Source organism: Mustela nivalis (assembly GCF_964662115.1).
Source record: "Mustela nivalis genome assembly, contig: HAP1_SCAFFOLD_1300, whole genome shotgun sequence".
NCBI lineage: Eukaryota > Metazoa > Chordata > Mammalia > Carnivora > Mustelidae > Mustela > Mustela nivalis.
This window is the reverse complement of record NW_028135364.1, coordinates 70903-91216: the sequence shown is the minus strand read 5'-3', so window position 1 is coordinate 91216 and position 20314 is coordinate 70903. Positions and strand designations below refer to the sequence as shown.

Sequence of the window (20314 nt, the reverse complement as noted above, 5' to 3'; positions counted from 1 at the left end):
CTGTTCTTCTAACTATTTCAGAGAGTGGTTTGTATTCAGGAGCCACGGAGGCTTCTTTTGTTTCCTGTCCCAGTGTGGGGACGAATGGAGAGGTTACTGTTAAAAAGTCTTTGCCTAGCTTTTGTTGTTGCCCATTGGTGGCATATTATTAGTACAGACTCTAGAGTGTAACCACCCTGAAGGCAGTGTCCCATAGGACACATTCTTCTTTATCTCCCCCAGAGCTCAATACATATGGTAGATGACAGAAGTCCCCACCTGCTGGATGGTGTACCCGTGCCTCTTTTGTGTAGTAGATGGATTCCTCGACAATGAAAAGCACATCACTGGCACATTACCCATACCCCTGCAAAACATAAATGATGTGTAAAAGCACCATCATATAAAAATAATTCTGCTTTGCTAATTTTGAAAATAATGCATCTGTCTGTGAATGTCTAGGAAGAACCCAAGTTTGATATAGAATTTCCTATTACTCAGTGCACTTTGAGGAAAAGTGAATTACAGTTAAGATAACAAGTAAAGGCTAGAGCATGAATAGCAACAAAAAACTACCCGAGGAATACACTGTATATTTTGTATCTGATTTTGAGATTTAAAAAAAAAAAAAATCACGCCAACAACTTTCTGGAATCCGTAATTGCTAATGGTTATATAAGTATCAGCCCCAAGCAGATTGCCTAGCAAGATTTTCTGGAGCACTGATGGTAAACAAGCCAATAACTATGCAAACAAATATTGCTTTTATGGTTATTTAAACACTCAGTATACACTGGAGTATTAAAATACTAGGAGAAGACACAATAACTTCTGCTTATCAGAGGAATATTTGTATAAAACTGACAAAATGCTTAAGCATACACGGAATCAGTATTACAGGAAATTTATTATAAACCCAGTGTAAAAATATTTCTAACCAGAAGGCAATACCAGAGATTATAGTCACTAGAATAGAGGACATGAAAAATTATTTTAAATCAACTATTTAATTATGAAAGAGAGAGAGATTGAGATTTCATCACTTATGAGTATAAACTTCCAGAAGAAGTAATTGAGCAAAAAGAAAAATTAAATTAAATTGGAGATTAAGGCAAATAAAAATATACAATGGGGGATATTGTTACGTTTGGGGGGAAATATAGGAAAGAGGAAAACCTTAGTAAAATTTGTAAATTAAATAAATAAAAATCTTATGTCAGTATGTTTTTGCAGAGTTATGCTCTGAATTTGAACAGCAATCCTCAGCCTGTTCCACAGCAAACCAGTTTAGCTTCAAGGAGATCATTGGTAATAATTTTGATTAATAAGGCAATTGTAGGGTGTTACTAAAATCTATTTCATTCTTAATTTGATGAGTCAAAAAAAAGCACAAATGCTCTTATAATGAAGATAGCTATTCTTTGTAGCCACTTTAAAGATAAATTAACAGTAAAACAACACAATACTTATTTCTTTTGATTCTTTCTAAGGAATAAAGGAATTCTGAATAAACAACATTATAATTTTACTGGCTCAAAAACACAAAACAGTTTCAGACATTTAGTGAAGATAAAATACAATTGTGTTTGCCCAATACTAGTAATTCTGCACTCCTTTTGGAAATCTCTTGATTTCTAGCAGACTGATAAGGATCTGAAAATCTCTGTTAAGTGAGACCCTCTGTGAGCAAATGCAAGGCATAGTGCTTCCCACAATACTATGAGAATCAATTTGTAACTTCAAACAATCAATTCTCTTCCAAGTATTTAGATAGAAGCACATCTTTGCAGAAGACTCCTTCCATGCTGATTACTTGAGAAAATTATGGCGGAGGTGAAACCATCAAATAAACTCTGGAAAAGAGTGCAATTATGAGTACAATCAGTTAATTCTCTAATAAAGTGTGCAATGTCAAACATGGTTAACTCTGGACCATGACCACAATGAACAGTCATCAGTCATGAAGAAAAAGTCAAGCTTCCATATGTAGAAGTGGTTCAGACTGTGACAAGATACTCTTTGGTGTACGGTTCCAAACTGCGATTGGGACACAATAGTGTGCTCCAATATCCAAGCTTCTTAAGCAGCCAGAAAAATATCAAAACAATGAGGGCGCTTTGGAATGTGTAGTCAACTTCCTGTTGTACAACAGGAATCGCAGCTGCTACTGTAGCTGTGGGTTTCCAGATGTCAAGGCTGTGAGGATAGTGAGGTAATTGCAGGAAGGAAGGGATACAATTTTGTTATCACAGATTACCCTCCCCTTTGAAAACCATGGATACGGCATCAATGTCAGTGCTTTGGATGCACATTATGAACTCGGTCTTCATGCAGAAGTGTCTCCACATTTGTACATTTGCTTCTGCGGAAGAGGATGGGCTAGGATTGTTAAAATGGGTGGGAAACAAAAAGTGGACACTCTCAAAGCCTTATACTGCTAGTTTTATAAAGCATCGATAAAGTGTTCATAGGTATTATCAGCAGAAGTTGGTCTTCTAAGAAGAAGCAGACGGCAAGGTTTAACTGTAAGTGTTTCTGAATCCCAGCATTAAGAAAAAAATAAAATGTTTAAACACAGATTAATCAACAACTCTTTTTAAGGCTGTCTGTGGTTATTAGTGACTGAGCAGAGGAAACTGGATGATGATTTTCCAGTATTCAGCTAAAAATAACTCCCTTCTCAGCTTCCCCTGCTGTGTTGTCGAAGGCTAGAAGTTATCAAAAAGTCCATAAAGCCATTCCAAAGCCAGAATCAAGGTGCTATTTTGGCATACCTCACTGGCAAAACCGGTATGTATTTGTTCACAGGTCAATGAGGTTAACTGAAAAAAATTCAACAATTTCTTTCTTTTCTAAGGTTCTCAGTTATTATGCTGAGTGTGGAACATCTGTTTAAGTGCTGTTTGTAAATGAACATTCGCAGTTGGTACCTTGGTTTACCTCCAAACAAGGCAGGATTGAAAATAGTATCTGAGAAATGGTCAGCTCTGGATTCATTCTACCAGCTACGAAGCTAAGAGACTTCTCATTTCCCTCACACCAGAAACCCAATTCACTGAAACACTAAGCTTTTCACGGTTTTTGTGGAAAGGTGTGGATTATTATTGACCCATATTGAGCTAACAGCAGTCAACTAAATCAGACACAATCACATGTGCAATTCTTCTGCAATTCTCCAAGAATTTTGGAGTTAAAACAAGAACTTTATGTCTGTCTTATTAAACATGGCCTATTGTTTCTGACTAAGAACACCTGATCACACAATTCCAGAGAGTACCATTCACATCATCATCTAGATCAAAGGTGCCTCCAGAAGTTGTGCAGTGCACAGCCTGTACAACTGTAGGTAACAGGCCTTTGAAACGATTGTTTAGAATCCTGAGTAATTTATTCAGTATAGTTAATGTCCTGTAGTGTAATGACATCTTAAATTTAATGGGACCTTGCCAAAGTTTAAATAAAAGTACTGAATTAGTAGGGTCGCGCTGTACATTTTTAAGCTGTATAATATGTAAGGGCAAGAACAATTGTATACTGTGGTTGGGGGGGACGCTGAATGGTGAGAATGATTAATTCTTTTCTGGCAAGTGGAAAAAGGATGACTAAGGAAAAATATGAACAAAATATTGATAACTAAGCGTTTGCTAAGTGTGAGAAAGTGTACTTTTACTTTCTAAGCAGGCAGGATTAAAAAAAAAAAAAACTTTTTAGCTAATTTAAAGCCCTGTTTGAGTGTAGTTTTATCAGTTTTCTTTTTCCCTTTAGGGTTTCCTGTCTTTCAATGCTGTGTGGAGAACCTTTTATTAAAAACATCCACTGTTATAAGTCATTCCTCTCAGTGACAAATCTGATTTGGTCTACTACTGATGAGTAAACTGAAATATATACAACTCTTTTAACATATTTACATTTAAGTGGGCCTTCCCATTTTCAATAAAGAGAAAGTTACTAAGCACAGTAAGAAGCTAGATCAGAAATAAGTATGTGTCTAAAGCCATGGGCCTTTTTGAGCCTGGATTACCTGAGCACTTGCAAGAAATGCAGTTCTCGGGCCCTGCCTATTGCTGGGCTTGAAACCCAGCAATCTATATTTTAACACGTCTTCAGAGTAATTCTGATTTGCAAAAGCTTGGGAAATTTTGCCCTAGAAAATGTGTGATTATTAAAATCATCCTTTAGTAATTAAGTTGCAAGAAATAGTGACATAATGCATTGGCAAAGGAAATTATATTTTCAATTTCCTACGTATCTTCTATAAAAATGTTTTATTACTTTTAAAATTCAGTAACAATGATAAGTCCTCATATTCACTTTTCTGTTTATGTGTTACCAGGGAAAGACTTCACTGCAGATTAAAAAAAAAAAAAAGTACCGTTACTGAGTTCTTTTAAAGAAAGAAAAAGCTATAAGCATAACTCTATCTTATAATTTCATTACTACAAGTTGGAGCTATAAGCCTTCCAAGTGTTATGTCTAACTCTTGGCATTATAGATTCATGGCTATATGTTCAGTGATAATCGAATTCATGCTAGAAAGGAACTCAGCCTGTATCTATTCTTAGTGTAGGACTCGAGGTCTGTAAAAGGCAAACCTGTTATTTTATCTTTCATGGATCCAGAGACTTTTTATAAATCTCAAGTCTGAAAAATATAATAAAAAATAAATATTAGTTGTATTTAAATTTTAATGCCTCCATATCATTAGTAGAGGGTTTTTAAGTAGGCAATCTTAAAAAGCTTGGAGATAGTACATGAATGCCATCAAGAAGGAAAGGCAGGGGTGCTTGGGTGGCTCAATGGGTTAAAGCCTCTGCCTTTGGCTCAGGTCATGATCCCAGAGTCCTGGGGTCAAGCTCCGCATCCATCTGGCTCTCTGTTCAGCAGGGAATCTGCTTTCTCCTCTCTCTCTGCCTGCCTCTCTGCCTACTTGTGATCTCTGTCAAATAAATGAATAAAATCTTTAAAAAAAAATTAAAAAAAAAAAAAGAAGGAAAGGCAAATTGGCTCAGTTTTCCAGGTACTCACTGGGGAAGCCACATACACTTATAATTGTATACAAAAGCTAAATAAAACATCATTTAATACATTGAAATCATTCATATAGGGTTTTTTTGGGGGGGGGGCGTTAAAGCTAAACCAAGCTAAGACGTATTGGCTTAATGACTTTCACAGTTTTTAGAAGACCAGTGGATCAATACTACCAACACATTTTTTCCCCTATGCTCTAAAAACTTGGGGTTCCTTATTTCCTGCATATTTCTCTTTTGATGGCTTGCTTCTGAGACTTCCACGTAGCTTTTTTTTTTTCCTTTCCTATCAGTAGATTTCCACCGAAAAACCCCTCAAGTCCCCAAAACGTATCAAGTTAATAATTCTCTACCATCTCATTGTTGTTAGTTAAAAAAAATAGTTGATAATCCACATTTTAAATACATGGCTATCAGCCCATTTTGATGATGATTTCCCAAGTTCTCTGCAGATGTTTTGCTTTTGTTTTCAGTATTTGGTGAGCCGTTCCAGGGAAATTGTGCTTTAGTAGATGGATAGCGCAATGAGGGCCACTGTCCTGCTATAATCAGGACTCCATGAAAAAGTATCTGGTAGGGTCTTAATTTGTTCTCTGCTGCAGAAAGTTACCTCTGAAAATGTATTGCTATAGTTAACTATAATACACAAGAAGAAATTTTTCATGTCCAATCACAAGCATACCTGCATTAATTTACTTGGCTTACAGTGCAAGTTTTCAGGTATGGCACAAAGTGTGAGTTCACATTCAGTATCCCTTATAATCTGTGTATTTTTAATCCAATATTTAATGTTTCAAGTAATGGATACACCATTGAGATTCCTATTTTTTGTAACCTGCAGAGACATAAACATTATAAACCATTTCTTCACTTAGTACATAAAAGTACTTTATAGAAAATGTCTATTAAAGATAATGCAAAAAATCAACATAACTCATTTTCCATTGAGATAAGAGAAGAAATGAAAAATGTCTAGACATGTGGCTCTCAACCAAAGGCAATGTCTGATAATATCAATGTGGTGAGAGAGGAATGCTACTGACATGTGGTGAGTAGAGGCCAAGGATACTGACTAAAAGTGTTATAAATCACAGTGCTACAATATACAATCTCTTATGCCAAAGAATTATCTCGTCCAAAATATCAATAGTGTCTCTGTTGAGGAACCCTGGCCCAGAGAAAAATTAAGTCCTATTTAGTCAACACAAGTTGGTCATAGTTATTGTGATTTCCATGATACCCACTGGAGAAATCAAAGCCTTCCATCATGGCCATAGAACCATAGAATATGAATCAAATTCCCTTTTCTCAAATTCCAAATGTCCATATCCACACTAGCGCTCAAGATTTGAAGAGAGCTCTTCTTCTCAGTGGGGAAAATATGCCTAATTATGATAGACCAGCATTGAATCCCCTCTACCAGCTGACGTTTTTGCACTGGCGTTTTGAGTTATGTGGCACACTGCCTTGCGTGAATGCTCAGTTTTGTTAATCAACTTCTTTTCCCAAAAATGTTATTTCCTTAAAATGAAACTTCATCTTGAAAAAATAAGCAGTCACTTTGCTAACTGTATAATTACTGTTCCTCACAAGATTTTCACTTACATTTCTTCTCCTTCTAAGTTTCCTTTATGATTATGAAGTTGATAAAATACAAAAGCACAGCCCACTTTTTAAGTGAAATATATTCTTGAGCCATAAACATCTTTCAATGTGTCTTTCAGCAATCCCCACAATAACTCTGAAAATGTTTTCTCAAGCATACGTAATGACTTTTTCCTTTGTTACCAAGGGATGTTTCTAGGTTTCTTTTGTTAAAGATGCCACTCAAAATTCAGTATAATTGTGCAACATAAAAATTAACAATGGGAAAATATTGTTGTGCATATATAATTTATCTGGCAATACAAACAGCAGGTTGGCAATCCTGTATTTTTTGTGCATTTTGATTTGAATTTTCATTGAGTTAGATCCTTTGGCACTACCTGTAGAAGGGGCAGGTAATACATAGCTGCATTTCCTTGTCCCTGAAGAAGATTCTAGAAGAGGTAGTTCTATGTGAAGCCTAATTATCTCTGCAATGTTGGATCATAGATATCTTTATTAAGAATATACATACCACACACCTACTCTCTGATGTCAGCCATAGGTTGCTTCATATACCATTAAGACAAGGTATATCAAACCCAACTTTCATAGATCAGTCTATAAAAGTACCAGGAAAAATAATCATGTTCATCCTCATTTGCCCTGATTTCCCCCACTTTTTGGATGAAGGAATGCAATTTTTCCATAAGTCTGCATTCATTGTATTATCATGTTCTGTATTTTACATATTGTTATTTAAATTATAATGATCATAGAGACAATTAACATCTTGATGCTATTTAACTAAATTTGAAGTCCCTAAAACACAAATTGAAATTAAACCTGAAAACTGTCACAAAATTGTTGTTTAATTAAAAAAAAAAAAAACAAAAAACATTATATTACTTAGATGTGTCCTCAATGATTTGGGACTGAAATGTATGCCCTGAATAAGTAGCAAGTAGCATTTAATTATGGAAAGTGAAAACAACCTAAGTATTACTACTTCATCAAAATGTTCATTTTTAATGGAAGACATAGCCATCTTTTAAATATTTGCATCAGAAAATGCTTAGAACTAAAAAGTTAAACAAATTACAATTTCTTAGATACATCTAGACTGGCATTTTTAACCTTAAGGCAATGTGGCAAGCTTTTTAAAGCTCAGCCATTCTACTTGTTTACTTTACAAAAATACTCATTTCCAGTAACATCACCACAAATATTTCTATGTGATGTTCCCAACACTAATCTGAGTAAATATTTCTTTCTTTTTCTTCTTTCTTTCTTTCTTTTCTTTCTTTCTTTTTTTTTTAATATAATTTTTTATTTTTTATAAACATATATTTTTATCCCCAGGGGTACAGGTCTGTGAATCACCAGGTTTACACACTTCACAGCACTCACCAAAACACATACCCTCCCCAATGTCCATAATCCCACCCCCTTCTCCCAAACCCCCTCCCCCCAGCAACCCTCAGTTTGTTTTGTGAGATTTTTTTTTTGAATGCCTTCATATCCTAGAAAAACTAGAAAGCCAGCTTAGGGGTTATAATGAAAAATGTAAAAGCTTTGTTTTATAAACATATTTTTTGATATGTATAATATCTTGTGGGTTTTTTTGTTTGTTTGTTTGTTTGTTTTTTAACGTTAAACCTATTCCATCTTCAAGAGCAAACTATATCTCCTATATGATGCCACCCAATTGCCTCTAATGATAGGGTCTAGCTGTGTACCTACTGTGGATTTCCTCCCTACCCCCATTTCTGTCAGTTCTTATGGAAATACTCATAAATGAAAAAATAAGAGTTTGTCTTATTTTTTTAAAGAACACAATGTTGGTAATCTAAAAAGAATTTCTGAACTTCCAACCCAACTTAGGAAATAACTTACCTTCGTTTCTTCTGGGCAATCCTTTTTGTTCTGATTAAAACTACAGAACTGTGAGTAATATATAATCATAACACAAAAAAGTCAAAAGTGGGTTGTACTTGTATACAAAAATAAAGTGCATTTATATAGATAATTTGAGCTGTTTTACATTTTATACATATATAGAGATGAGAAGATATGTTAACAAGTTTTCCTAGATGAATAAAATCCTCAGGCAACTTCAATATATATTATCCACTATTGAATAATAGTTATATTTTACTACATACATATTTTAATGATTATATCTCTTTTCAAACATTTGTAACTAGTTTCTGGGAAAATATTTTCTTTGCCTAAATATATGCAAAACTAAAATTAAACCAACAGCATTTATAGACAAGCAGAACGACTTGGATCAGACTATTTTCTGGGCTTCATTTTCTTCATTTCAGTATGAGAGCTGTATTATAAAATTTCTGTGCTTTCTACCAACCCTCTGATTCTGTTAATTCCAATAAAAATATAAGGCCAAATTATGGAATGAAATTCCCAAGATTGTAGTGAATATTATGTAGGCTAGACAGACATCTATATTTCTCATCGTTTTATAAGCAATCCTGTCACTATAATAATTCATTCTTCAAATTACTCCATCTATAAATTTGACTGCCTGACACCCATATGTACATACACGTTCTTTAAAACCATTTCCAGGGAGGGGCTATTTCTGAAAATCGACAGATCTTGTTCAAGAACAAACTATTCTCGGCCAAATGAGAAGCCCTTTGAGATGCAGTGTCTCCTTTTATTTTTATTTATTTTTTTAAAAGGTTTTATTTATGTATTTGACAGACAGAGATCACAAGTAGGCAGAGAGGCAGGCAGAGAGACAGAGAAGGGAAGAAGGCTCCCTGCTGAGCAGAGGATCCGATGATGTGGGGCTCGATCCCAGGACGCTGAGATCATGACCTGAGCCAAAGGCAGAGGCTTTAACCCACTGAGCCACCCAGGCGCCCCACATAGATATATGTATGTATGTATATATATAAAGTAATAGATGGCTTTGTCAAAGACAAGGATGGAATCAAATGGAAGTGGAAGACATTTGTGTGAGAAAGAGGGACGCTGGGACAAGCAGGAAATGGACCCAGCAAGGGATGCCCCTCATTTAGTGTATCTTTACGACGAGAGGCCTGACTTACTGTTATATTTTGAAGTGTCTTCTTCCCAGACTCTATGCTTAAGTAGCCATATTCTTTAAACTGCCTGACTCCAACAGCTGATGCGGTTGCCACCACAGAAATAGAAATTATAGCTTCCAACCCTTCATTTTATCCCTCTTACCTATAATCCTCTAGTTCCAGTCTGTCTGACCACTTGACAAAGTTTTTTGGTTGTTTTTTATTGTTGTTGTTGTTGGGGTGTGTGTGTGTGTGTGTGTTGTTTTTTTTTTTAAATTAGTGCAGCTTTGTGGGACCACTAAATACGCTTTACACATGGAGAACAGTAGATAGCCCTGAAACTTGATGAGAAAAGAAAAATCCTGCTGGGAACAAAACTGGCATAGAGGACCCACAATAATACTCCTCATAAAATTGAGATGAACATGTGTCTCCTTCACAGCCATCATTTACCTAGAGGTCTTTCTTGAAAAACTGCTAAGATTCTTTACAGATTTTACATAAGGATTTTCCCCCCAAAGGCTCACTGGTCTATTTTCATTTGTGTGTTGTTTGGTTAGGTCCTTCAAAGACTTCAAGGTTTACTTTTATATTTAAAGAGGGTAAAGATGAAGGCTATTATTTGAATATGGCATTGCACTCAGTGACATCAAGATGCTTATTATAACTTCCCTGATGAGGCGGTCAAAGCGACTCATGGCTCCCAGTACCTTCTAATGTGTATTTAGGTGCCCTGTCGGATGGCTGGCCTAAGTGATGTGGCATATATTTGATGAAAGGACAGTAAACAACATCAATTATAAAAGACAATCTGCTAATGAGAGGAAGAAAAGGAAGAGAGAGACTGAGGGGAAAAAAGAAGAAATCATCTGTAATGGAAAGAACAAAGCATTGCAACTGAATTAAAAGAAATGTCATACCTTAATCATGTTTTAATTTTAGGGCACAACTGTACTCTTCTTTGGAGACAGAACATATTTCTTCAACTTTTGTGGGACTGTCACTGAAGATGAAGATCAAACTGCTTTCAGTTTCCTTTATGGATTCGTTGCAAATTTTGCCAAGATCCCTACACGAAACAAAAAGATATTAAATGAAACTGAGGCCATGCTAAGCAAATTAGCTACAACTGATTTTTGTCCTCTTACAGGGATGTTTTCCAATCCAACACTCTGTAGAGATCTGCCACATCTCGTGTCCTAATTTTTTCCTTTTCTAGGGCTACAAATTTGGCCCTAGAAAACATTGTCTGGGTTTCCCCACCATAAAATGTCTTGTCAAGTAACAACCAGAAACCCCTGAAAAGATAAAACAGATAGCTTTGGCTAACTTTGCAATGTTAATTAGTTATAAGGATTCATCTTCCTTTGGACGTATTTCCCGTGTTTAAAAAGGTTTTAAAATACTACCTACCATTACTACAGTTGATAGATAAATAGATTTTATTACAGACATATTAAATATATTTGCTTTGTTTTTCATCATCTTAATTTCTCTATAGAGACTCATTTATCTAAATAACACAACGTTATCTCTGTATCATTATCCTAGTCTATGACAGCAGTTGAATTTTCGAAAAAGAAAATACTGAATGTGACTAATCGATGTGGTTTTCTCCCTTTCAATTAGGTTAAATGCAGACAAGCACAGTATTATTTTCTTTTTTACCCTTAAATTAGGGAATCTTGGTATTTGGTTAAAAAATTATTGTAAGAAACACTTTTTAGACTGTGTAAGTTTGTTGATCTTCTTAGGTCAGACATACATGTTCTCTCTTCGAGGATACATATATTTTAAAAGATTATCAGTATTTTCCTCAATATCGTCCATATAACAATAAGCTTTCTTCTCATAAATTTCTTCTCTGTGCTTCAGCACCTGAGGTGATGCCCTAGGGGCTGCCGAGGAAGTATGACTGAAGAGGCATGAACGACCCTGTTGGCTCGCACACTAGGAAGTGCACAGAAAACCTCACACATTCCCCACTGCTGTTCAAGTCCTCTGAGGCCAAGGCAGAAGACTTGGCAGTGAGGGGCGGGGCTTAAGGGAATTTATTTTCTGGGTGGACTTTGGGACATGACCTTGATTCACTTGGGCTCACTCTGCTACTCTGTGCACACTGGCTTAGCAGACACATGACTAACGGGGGAGAAAGTTAATGTCAATATGTCACATATACTTGAGGAAATTTGAGATCACAGAGCATCAGATTCAAAGTTACAGAAACATTCTAAAATGTGTACAAGTACATCAGTGAACCAGTCCGTGGTGTAGTGATTACGTAGCTTTTGCTTGATTTATTTTACTGAATTCACCAGAGACTTCCTTTCTCCATTAATGACTTGGGGTTGATCTTCATACTAAACTTTAAACTTTTAAAACACAACAGAAGTTTTACACTCTCTTCCCACTGTGCACACATGTATGTTAGCATTTTGGGAGCCAACATTGCCTTTGTGGATTAATCCCCTTCCCTCAAATTTCCTATGATTGACAAAATTCCTCATATTATATTAAGGAAAACAGGCTCTGAGACTCACTAAACTTACAGTGGCTAAATATGTGTAATTGTGCTCCCAACTCTCAGATATGTGGAACACTCCCTTTTGATAGCAAATAGATGAAGGCTTTGAACATTTGGGTTATTATTATTTTTTAAATTTTTTATTTATTCACTTGACATACAGAGATCAAAAGTAGGCAAAGAGGCAGAGAGAGACAGGGAAGCAGGCTCCCTGTTGAGCAGAGAGCCCGATGCAGGGCTCGATCCCAGGACCCTGAGACCATGACCTGAGCCGAAGGCAGAGGCCTTTAACCCAATGAGCCACCCAGGCACCCCATTTAGGTTATTTTTAATAACCTAATTGAAATAGTAGTTTTATTAATTAATGGCATGACTATCTTGTTCAAAATGCTGTATAATATTTTCATTAGATTGGGAGGGACAGCTAGAATGTTTCCTGACATGAATATTGTTGTGGAAATAGAGTTTGTGTAAAACATTTGAGTGGTCATAGGATTTACCTATGAGTAAAAGATTACCTAAAAGATTCTCGTTTTTCCTCTCAGTCATCTCTTATACGGTTATGAAGTACTTTGTTAGTTTCTTTTCTTTCTCTCTCTGATATTCCTATTGACTAAAGGAATTTAAGAACTGCAGGAACTTGAAAGGGAGTGGCACAATACAGAATGTATTCTCAATTTTTAAAAATTTTATTGTAATTTTTTTAATTAAAATATTCCCCAGTGCATTTTCTTGGACTCTAACCCCTGACAGCTACTATTAATTACAGTTTAACCTGTTAATTGTCCAACACATTTCAACATATATTAAGCCTGTTTCAAATATTCTCCAAATATTGAACCCATCTATTAAGAACAGCATCCTATTCAAAGGATTCGGAGAGAATGTAAGCAGGCTCAATTTGAGAAAGAAGAAAACATAGTCAGTGAGCTCTTTGGTCTACAGAAATATTTGAGAGGGGGTAGTCTCCTCAGGAAAGGGTAACAAAAGCTAAAGTAAACAGATGAGATTACATCAAACTAAAATGGTTTTTTGCAAATCTAAGGAAAACATAAAAAAAAAAAGGCAACCTACCGAATGGGAGAAAAACATACATCTGATAAAAGGTTAATATCAAAATTATAAAGAATGTGTACAATTTAATATTAAAAAAAAAAAACCTCTACAACTTGATTTTAAAAGGGCCAGAGGACCTGAATAGACATTTTTCCAAAGAAGACATACAGATGCACAAAATGAAAAAACATGAAAAAAAAAATGCGCAAAATGCTCACCATCACTAATTATCAGGGAAATGCAAATCAAAACCACAATGAGATACCATCTCACACCTGTCCGTATGGCTATCATGAAGAAGAAACAGATAGCAAGTATTGACAAGGAGTGGAGTAAAGGAAATCCACACCGGTGAGAATGTCAATTGGTGGAGCCAATGAAGATGCCTCAAAAAATGGAAAACAGAATTATATATGATCCAGCAATTCCTTCCTGGGTAAGTATTGACGGAAATAAAAGCGCCAATTCGAAGAGATGTACCCCTTTGTTCATCACAACATTATTTACAATAGTCAAGATATGGAAGCAGTCTGTGCCCATCCACAGATGAACAGATAAAGATGGGCGATAGATCGACAAAGAAATATTACTTGGCCATGAACACAAATGAAATCTTGCACTTGAGACAACATGGATGGACCTTCAGGATATTATGCTAGGTGAAATAAGTCAGACAGAAAAAGACAAATACTGTATGATTTCACTTACATGTGGAATCTAAAAAACAAAACAAAACAAAGTAAAACAGAAATAGACTCATTAATACAGGAAATAAGCTGTTGGTTAGCAGAGTAAGGAGGGTTTAGGAGGTTCGCAAAATAGGTGACTGGGATTAAGAGATACAAATTTACAGTTACAAAATAAATAAGTCATGGGGATGTGATGTACAGCATAAGGAACATAGACAATAATATTGTAATGATCTTCTGTGGTGACAGATGGTAACTAAACTTATTGTGAGGATCATTTCATAATGCATACAAATATCAAACCACTATGATGTACACCTGAAACTAATAGGTTATTGTATGTTAATTATTCTTAACTAATTTTTTTTAAATAAATAAAAGTGACCTCACGGTTTCTTTTCATATACAACTGAATTAGCTTTGCAGGGAATATGAAGTTCAAGAAACACAAACACCCACCAAATGGGGTTCCTGGGTGGCTCCATCGTGCAGCATCTGCCCTCGGCTCAGGTCATGATCCCAGGGCCCTGGGATAGAGCCCTGTATCAGGCTCCTTGCTCAGCAGGAAGCCTGCCTCTCCCTTTCCCACTCCCCCTGCTTGTGTTCCTTCTCTCGCTGTGTCTGTCTCTGTCAAATAAATACTTAAAATTAAAAATTAAAAAACAAAAAAACAAACCAAAAAAACCACCCACCAAAGTTAAAAATCTAAGAAGGCGGGGGGGGGGGGGGGAAGCTTCTTCCTTCCCTTCAATGGAAAGATCACTTTAAGTCAAAATTTCTAACTCTCTCTCTCTCTCTCCTTCTTTCTTTCGCCCTCTTTCTCTCTGTATATTTATTTATATCACTTGAAGCTAAGTTATAGATTAATTCCCTGATTCATTTTGTTCTGTCTTCTTTTTTCGCATATTTCTCCTATCGTCCCTAAATGTTTTGCTGGCATATAAGAATTTAGGTAGGAAGAAAAGCATGAAGCATGACCTTCCATAGCAAATGATGATCTTCCTTTGTCTCTAGTCTGAGCCTTTGCACCCACACAGTGCCTGGCGTGTGGAGACCAACCAGACGGCCCTCACTGTTAGATGCCAGAAGGGACTGTGCAAGCCAAGGGCCCTGAGCTCACAAGCTAAAACTTGCATGCTTGGCAAGGCTCAGATGCCAAGGTTTGAATCTCTAATAAACCACTCGCTGCCTCTCCAGTAACGATGCCCTGGGGCTGCGGGGAGGGGATTCTTTTTATAGGAAACATACTCATAAGGATTTAATATTATCTTTCTGAACCCTTTGATTCAATAGGGTTGGTTGTTTTTTTTTCTTAACTTTCCCCCTTTATTTTGTAGACCCTATGATGTGAGCCAGTGTTAATTCTTTATGCAACAGTAGTATGTAATCAACATCCCTCCACTGAGCTCAAGATTCTTTTTTCTTTTTAACCATGTGCTTAAAAAAAAATAAAATAAAATATCTTGCCACTGAATGTCTTTTTACAGACTGAAAAGACTTTTAGGTTAAACAACATTTGTTAGGCTTTGATGCAATCAAATGCAATTTCAATCTTCTTGAAATATTCAGTCCTGCCTCTCTAAAATTGCACATATGTGTCAGCTTTCAATTTTTTCTCACTAGTGTTTTACACATGAAATCTATTTTCCCTGAGAAAATGGAATCTTTGTGCCTTTGTCTCTCGGTGCGCTGCTCTCAGGCATGTTCTGGTGGGGGCTTTGACTATCGAGGCAATGGGGGAGGGGCCTGGCAGGCATTTGTCAGCTTTCCTTGCATCTGTAATTTCTGGCCACTCAGCAGTATTAGAGGGTCTTAGAAACCGGGTGAGGAAGGTGCGGGGAGAGCTTGTCATTGATGAAAGCCAAACTCCGAATAACTGCCCGATGTTAATGACCGAAGAGAGAGAGAGGAGAGGCTGAAAAACTTTTTATTGTGCTTTAATGAAAAAGATTTTTTTGGAAATGGCTAATTTATAAAATTGCACATGGTAACATTTTCAGATCTCAGTTGAGAATGCCCCTGTCCATATTATGTTACTGATTTCATTGCTTTTAGCTTGGCAAGGGTTCACGAAACTATTTTAATTTTCCACCAGTGGCTTCTGGTTATTCCTGCCCTTATTTCCTCGTAACATAACTGACAGCCCAATTAAACATCTGCATTTTTTAATCTGGACTTTCCTCCCATAACTATTTTGCTTTTCTTCTAAAACTTCCAGATGTTTTGGCTCCTTTATGATTTTAATGCATGCAAGTATATTTCCTCCTATTTCAAAGACAGAGAGCTGGATGCACTGACCATATGTTTCTATATAAAAAGCTTTGTAATGCACCAATAATAAGGTTGGTATTTTTGTCTCTTTGTGGATACACTTACGTTAGAATATATCTCATTGTCTTCTAGCACTTTACTATTTGAGTTGATCTTTGAAACATTTTTGAGCTCAGAATTCATTGTCATATGTTAGTCAATTGCTGTGGCCGATGAAGAACATATCCAACTCTATTATTTCGTTATCTAGTAATAGGAATAGAAGCTGTTGTGATTTTTTTATCTTAATTATTTCTGCCCCCCCCCCTTTTTTTTTTCCTGTGAGAGATAAGAACTTGTAAGCTGTGTGAGACAACAATGTATTTTAACTCAGTTTCCGGCTTTGTACAGACATTAAAGGAATCATCAATATCTTGCCTTGAAGTGTCTGGACAAGAGTTAAAAGAGTCTCTAATATATTTCAAGAAAACCTGTTTCCCATAATTAATAACAGGAAGCAGGGTAAACAGACACTTGCTGACAAATGAAACTGAAACAGTAACATATACACAGAAACATGGGAAATGAAACAATGCAGCATTGTACAGTTGAGTGGCTCCATTTCCACGTACTTATGCAATACTCACATAAAACTCCAGAGTAAATGATCATTAATTTTACATTTCAAGGCGAATTCTGGCCATTTAAACACATGCTTGTAGAGTGTAATCATTTCTCCCACTCATTAGCATTTGAAGTGATCTCACGTTATTTGTATGTTTAACATTTAGGCAGAAAAAACATCATTTCTTGGAATACAGATTTTCTAGACGATCAAGTACATATGAAGAAAGATAATTAAAAAAAAAAAAAAAACCTGTTATGAGATCTTTTTAAAGGCTCTTCTCCCTGCAAACTTCTGGAAATGAGAACACCTAACAGGATAATTTTGGTGTGTGCAAGGTTGTTTTATGGGTGGGAGGGAGGATATCATCATAAAGTCCCAGGCAAACTAAATGCAACAGTCATTAATTAGACAGGCGCAAAGGATCACTGGGAACTTGACCCACTTGTGCTTGAAGCTTCAGACAAAGCTTCCCAGGGAAGTAATGTGTCTTTATCTTCCAATTGTATCATACAGTGGGGACTCTCTGATCTTAGTACTGACCTTGAGAGCAGCAAACTGATGTGGTATGTGCTTTCCCTGCTTCTTAGAAACATTGAAATCACGTTGAGTTTCTTTTTTTCTTTTTTTAACAGCATTAGCCACTTAATTTGCAGTTAATTTTTAGGTATAGATGGTGATCCTTTAAGTGGCAATGTTTTATCACATTTTAAACGGAATTATCCATCCAAGAGCTGTTGAATGCAAAATTTAGCTTTATTAAATGTTTATTATCTGATTTTGCAAGATAAATAGGAAAATAAAGAATGATGGCAAAAGTGTTTTTATAATTATGATAATGCAAATTAAAGGCTGTATTTTGACTATTCAAAGTGTAATAAAAAGAAACATAAACTGTGTTACAAAGACAGAGTTATGAGCTTTCCTGGTAAGCATCCAGTGAGTGACATTTTAACACTAGAAAAATGAGAATGGAAAGTGCCCTGAGTACCAGGGTCAGAGGTGTTTCCCCATGTGTAATACACACCCATGTAACTGAACTAGGATCTAAAATTAATTTTTTCTTAGCAAAATCTGCAATAAATATAAGTTTAAATCAGAGGTGTTATACTCAGAGTTGATTGGGTCGATGAAAAATAAACGTGAATTTTCATATTTTGTAAATACAAGGATGATGAAAAGTAAGTATCATCATTCTGTCTCCACAATCTTATATTCATTGTGGAATTTGAAACCCACAAAATGAATATCTTGAATTTAAAGAAAAAAATGAATTGACAAAGTTATCAGTGTAAAGCACTGTTCATTGCAAGGGCAAGTAAGATATTTCTAAGCTATAAAATATAGTCAGTTTGTAGAGAAGCAAGAAAAGTGGGTACAAATTTAAAATGATTAAATTTAAAGCATATTTATTTGGATTTTTGTTACGTATAGTGTGGACTACACACGTTAATTATTAGAAGTATGCCAGTCATTAGGATATTTTTTGTTAAAAAAAAAACCCTAAATTTAAAAAATCCTAAATTACAAGACATGCCATTGCAGTTCTCTTTTGTTAGATCCTTAGAGAAAGAAAAGTAAAGCCGAGCAGGTTTAGTACTAGGTTACGCCATTTGCAAATTGATGCTTTGAAAAATAAAAAATATTTTCCCAAAATTCTTAGGTAAGGATCATCATGGAAGACTTTTAAGTATGAACTACAAAATCCTAATTATTAACCATAAATTTTTATGGAAACAATGAAGATAAAAATAATCATGTTCACAGGCAAATTTATTATTGTACCCATTCATGTCACAACATTTGAAGTTGTTCTTGGAAATGGTTCTTCCTAAAAATCATATAGATGATATGAGTTACATTGTTCAAAGAAATGATCACAGAGCCACCAAGATTTGGTTACACCTATTTCTCAGGTTGGTTAGGTTATAGAATTACCAGTGCCTGACAAGAATAACTTTCCCTTCCTTTCTTTGACTCCATGAGAGTACTATGTCCTAGTTTTTAGATGAAGCTGATGGGGAAAATTTGTATTTAATAAGAGAACAAGAATGAGCTCAGCACATAATTGCCACAGTCAGTAAATCATCTTGCTTATATAGGAAAGGACTAACTAAAATTTCATTTCCTGGAAATGGCGATTTAGAGGGAAAAAATAATATTAAGGATATGAACCTCAATATTATACTGGGCTTGGAGCAATATTTTGATCAAAGAGCTAAAGTAGATAAAGCAAAGATAGACTTGTGTAAATGTTCTAATAATAATATCTTTCGGCTCAAGTGGCTTGTGCATGGTATGTGAATTTTCCTCTTCTGTTTGTTCATCGTATAAATGCATGTTTGATGGCTTCTCTGTCACACTGTTTTCTAGCTTTTATTTGCTTTTTAGGAAGCTGCCTCAGGAAACACTGATAATCTACCTCCTGACTTCAGTCTTTCCCCCTTTTCTTTTTACTTATGTTTGTATTTGTTTATATATGTAGTCCTTTGTAAACTTTCTCTAAAAGGTATTTCAAAGAGATAAAACATGGATATGATGGAAGGTGTCAAAAATATTTCTTGACTGCTTGGTGACTCTGGCCTTTTAACAGCTTTAGTATCTCCTGTGGTCCACCCGGTACCCAGCAAGTTTCCAATAGGAGCTAGGCAATTTCTGCTGTGACTGTCAGGTGTGAGCTGGGCAATTTCCATTCACACTGTTGGCTGAAGAGATAGGGAACAGTTGGGGTGTTGGTACAGTTCTCTAACAGAGGATTTAGCAGTTTCAACACCCCCCTCACTGTTCCCTCTTTAGCCTCATTGTTATCATCAAACAAAACTCTCAAATTTCATACTTCTCAAACAAGAAAATTCTTCCAAGCTTCAGCCAGATTTCTGGATCTCTTTTTGTCTTGCATTTTTGTGTGCTTGAGGTAGCACACCTCGACATATTTCCTATTGCTGTTGTCTTTCTAAACATGCACCCTGCGATATACGCCAAACCTATGGAAGGGAAACATGTTATTTTGTTAATAATGTGCTAGCAGCAGAAACTATTAAGATGAAGAGCTGTTTTTAAAAGTCAGAGCATGAACAAAATGATGGTTGTGATGGCACTTACATTGAAACAACAATTAAAATTTTATTTGTAGTATAAATACAGATCAGGACTGGACGTGTACATGGTCTATAAATACCAAGAATGCTGATTCTTCTGTAATAAACAATAGAACATGCTTAAAATATAAAATCAAGCTTTTTAATTTTTTGCTTTATGATAAGAGCAAATGGCAAACTATTGTGCCATTTAATTGATATTCTTCCTCTTTCTTTTTCTTTTCCTACTCGTTACACATAGTACTCCTTCAAGGAAAACCAAATTTGTTTTGCTAGAGAGGAAATTATGTGTATCAATTTTAATTTAGAGTAAAAAAATAAAAGGTAAAAAGTAAAAAAAATGTTTATCTTGGTAGCTTAACAGGTAGAATATATTTCGTCCATAATACATTCAGAAACTGATTTAGTTCTGCTTTACAACAT

General features: G+C 35.6%; 1 long non-coding RNA gene across 3 annotated transcripts in view; it reads right to left on the bottom strand.

The window, feature by feature from the left end:
• Nucleotides 1–20314, bottom strand: part of LOC309857806 — a 73822-nt gene that overhangs the window by 26055 nt on the left and 27453 nt on the right. For all 3 annotated transcript variants that reach the window (XR_014307917.1, XR_014307918.1, XR_014307919.1), the window contains exons 2-3: nucleotides 10570–10718; nucleotides 259–346 (exon numbers count right to left, since the gene is read on the bottom strand). This is a non-coding gene — a long non-coding RNA (uncharacterized lncRNA). The remainder of the gene's footprint in view (nucleotides 1–258; nucleotides 347–10569; nucleotides 10719–20314) is intronic.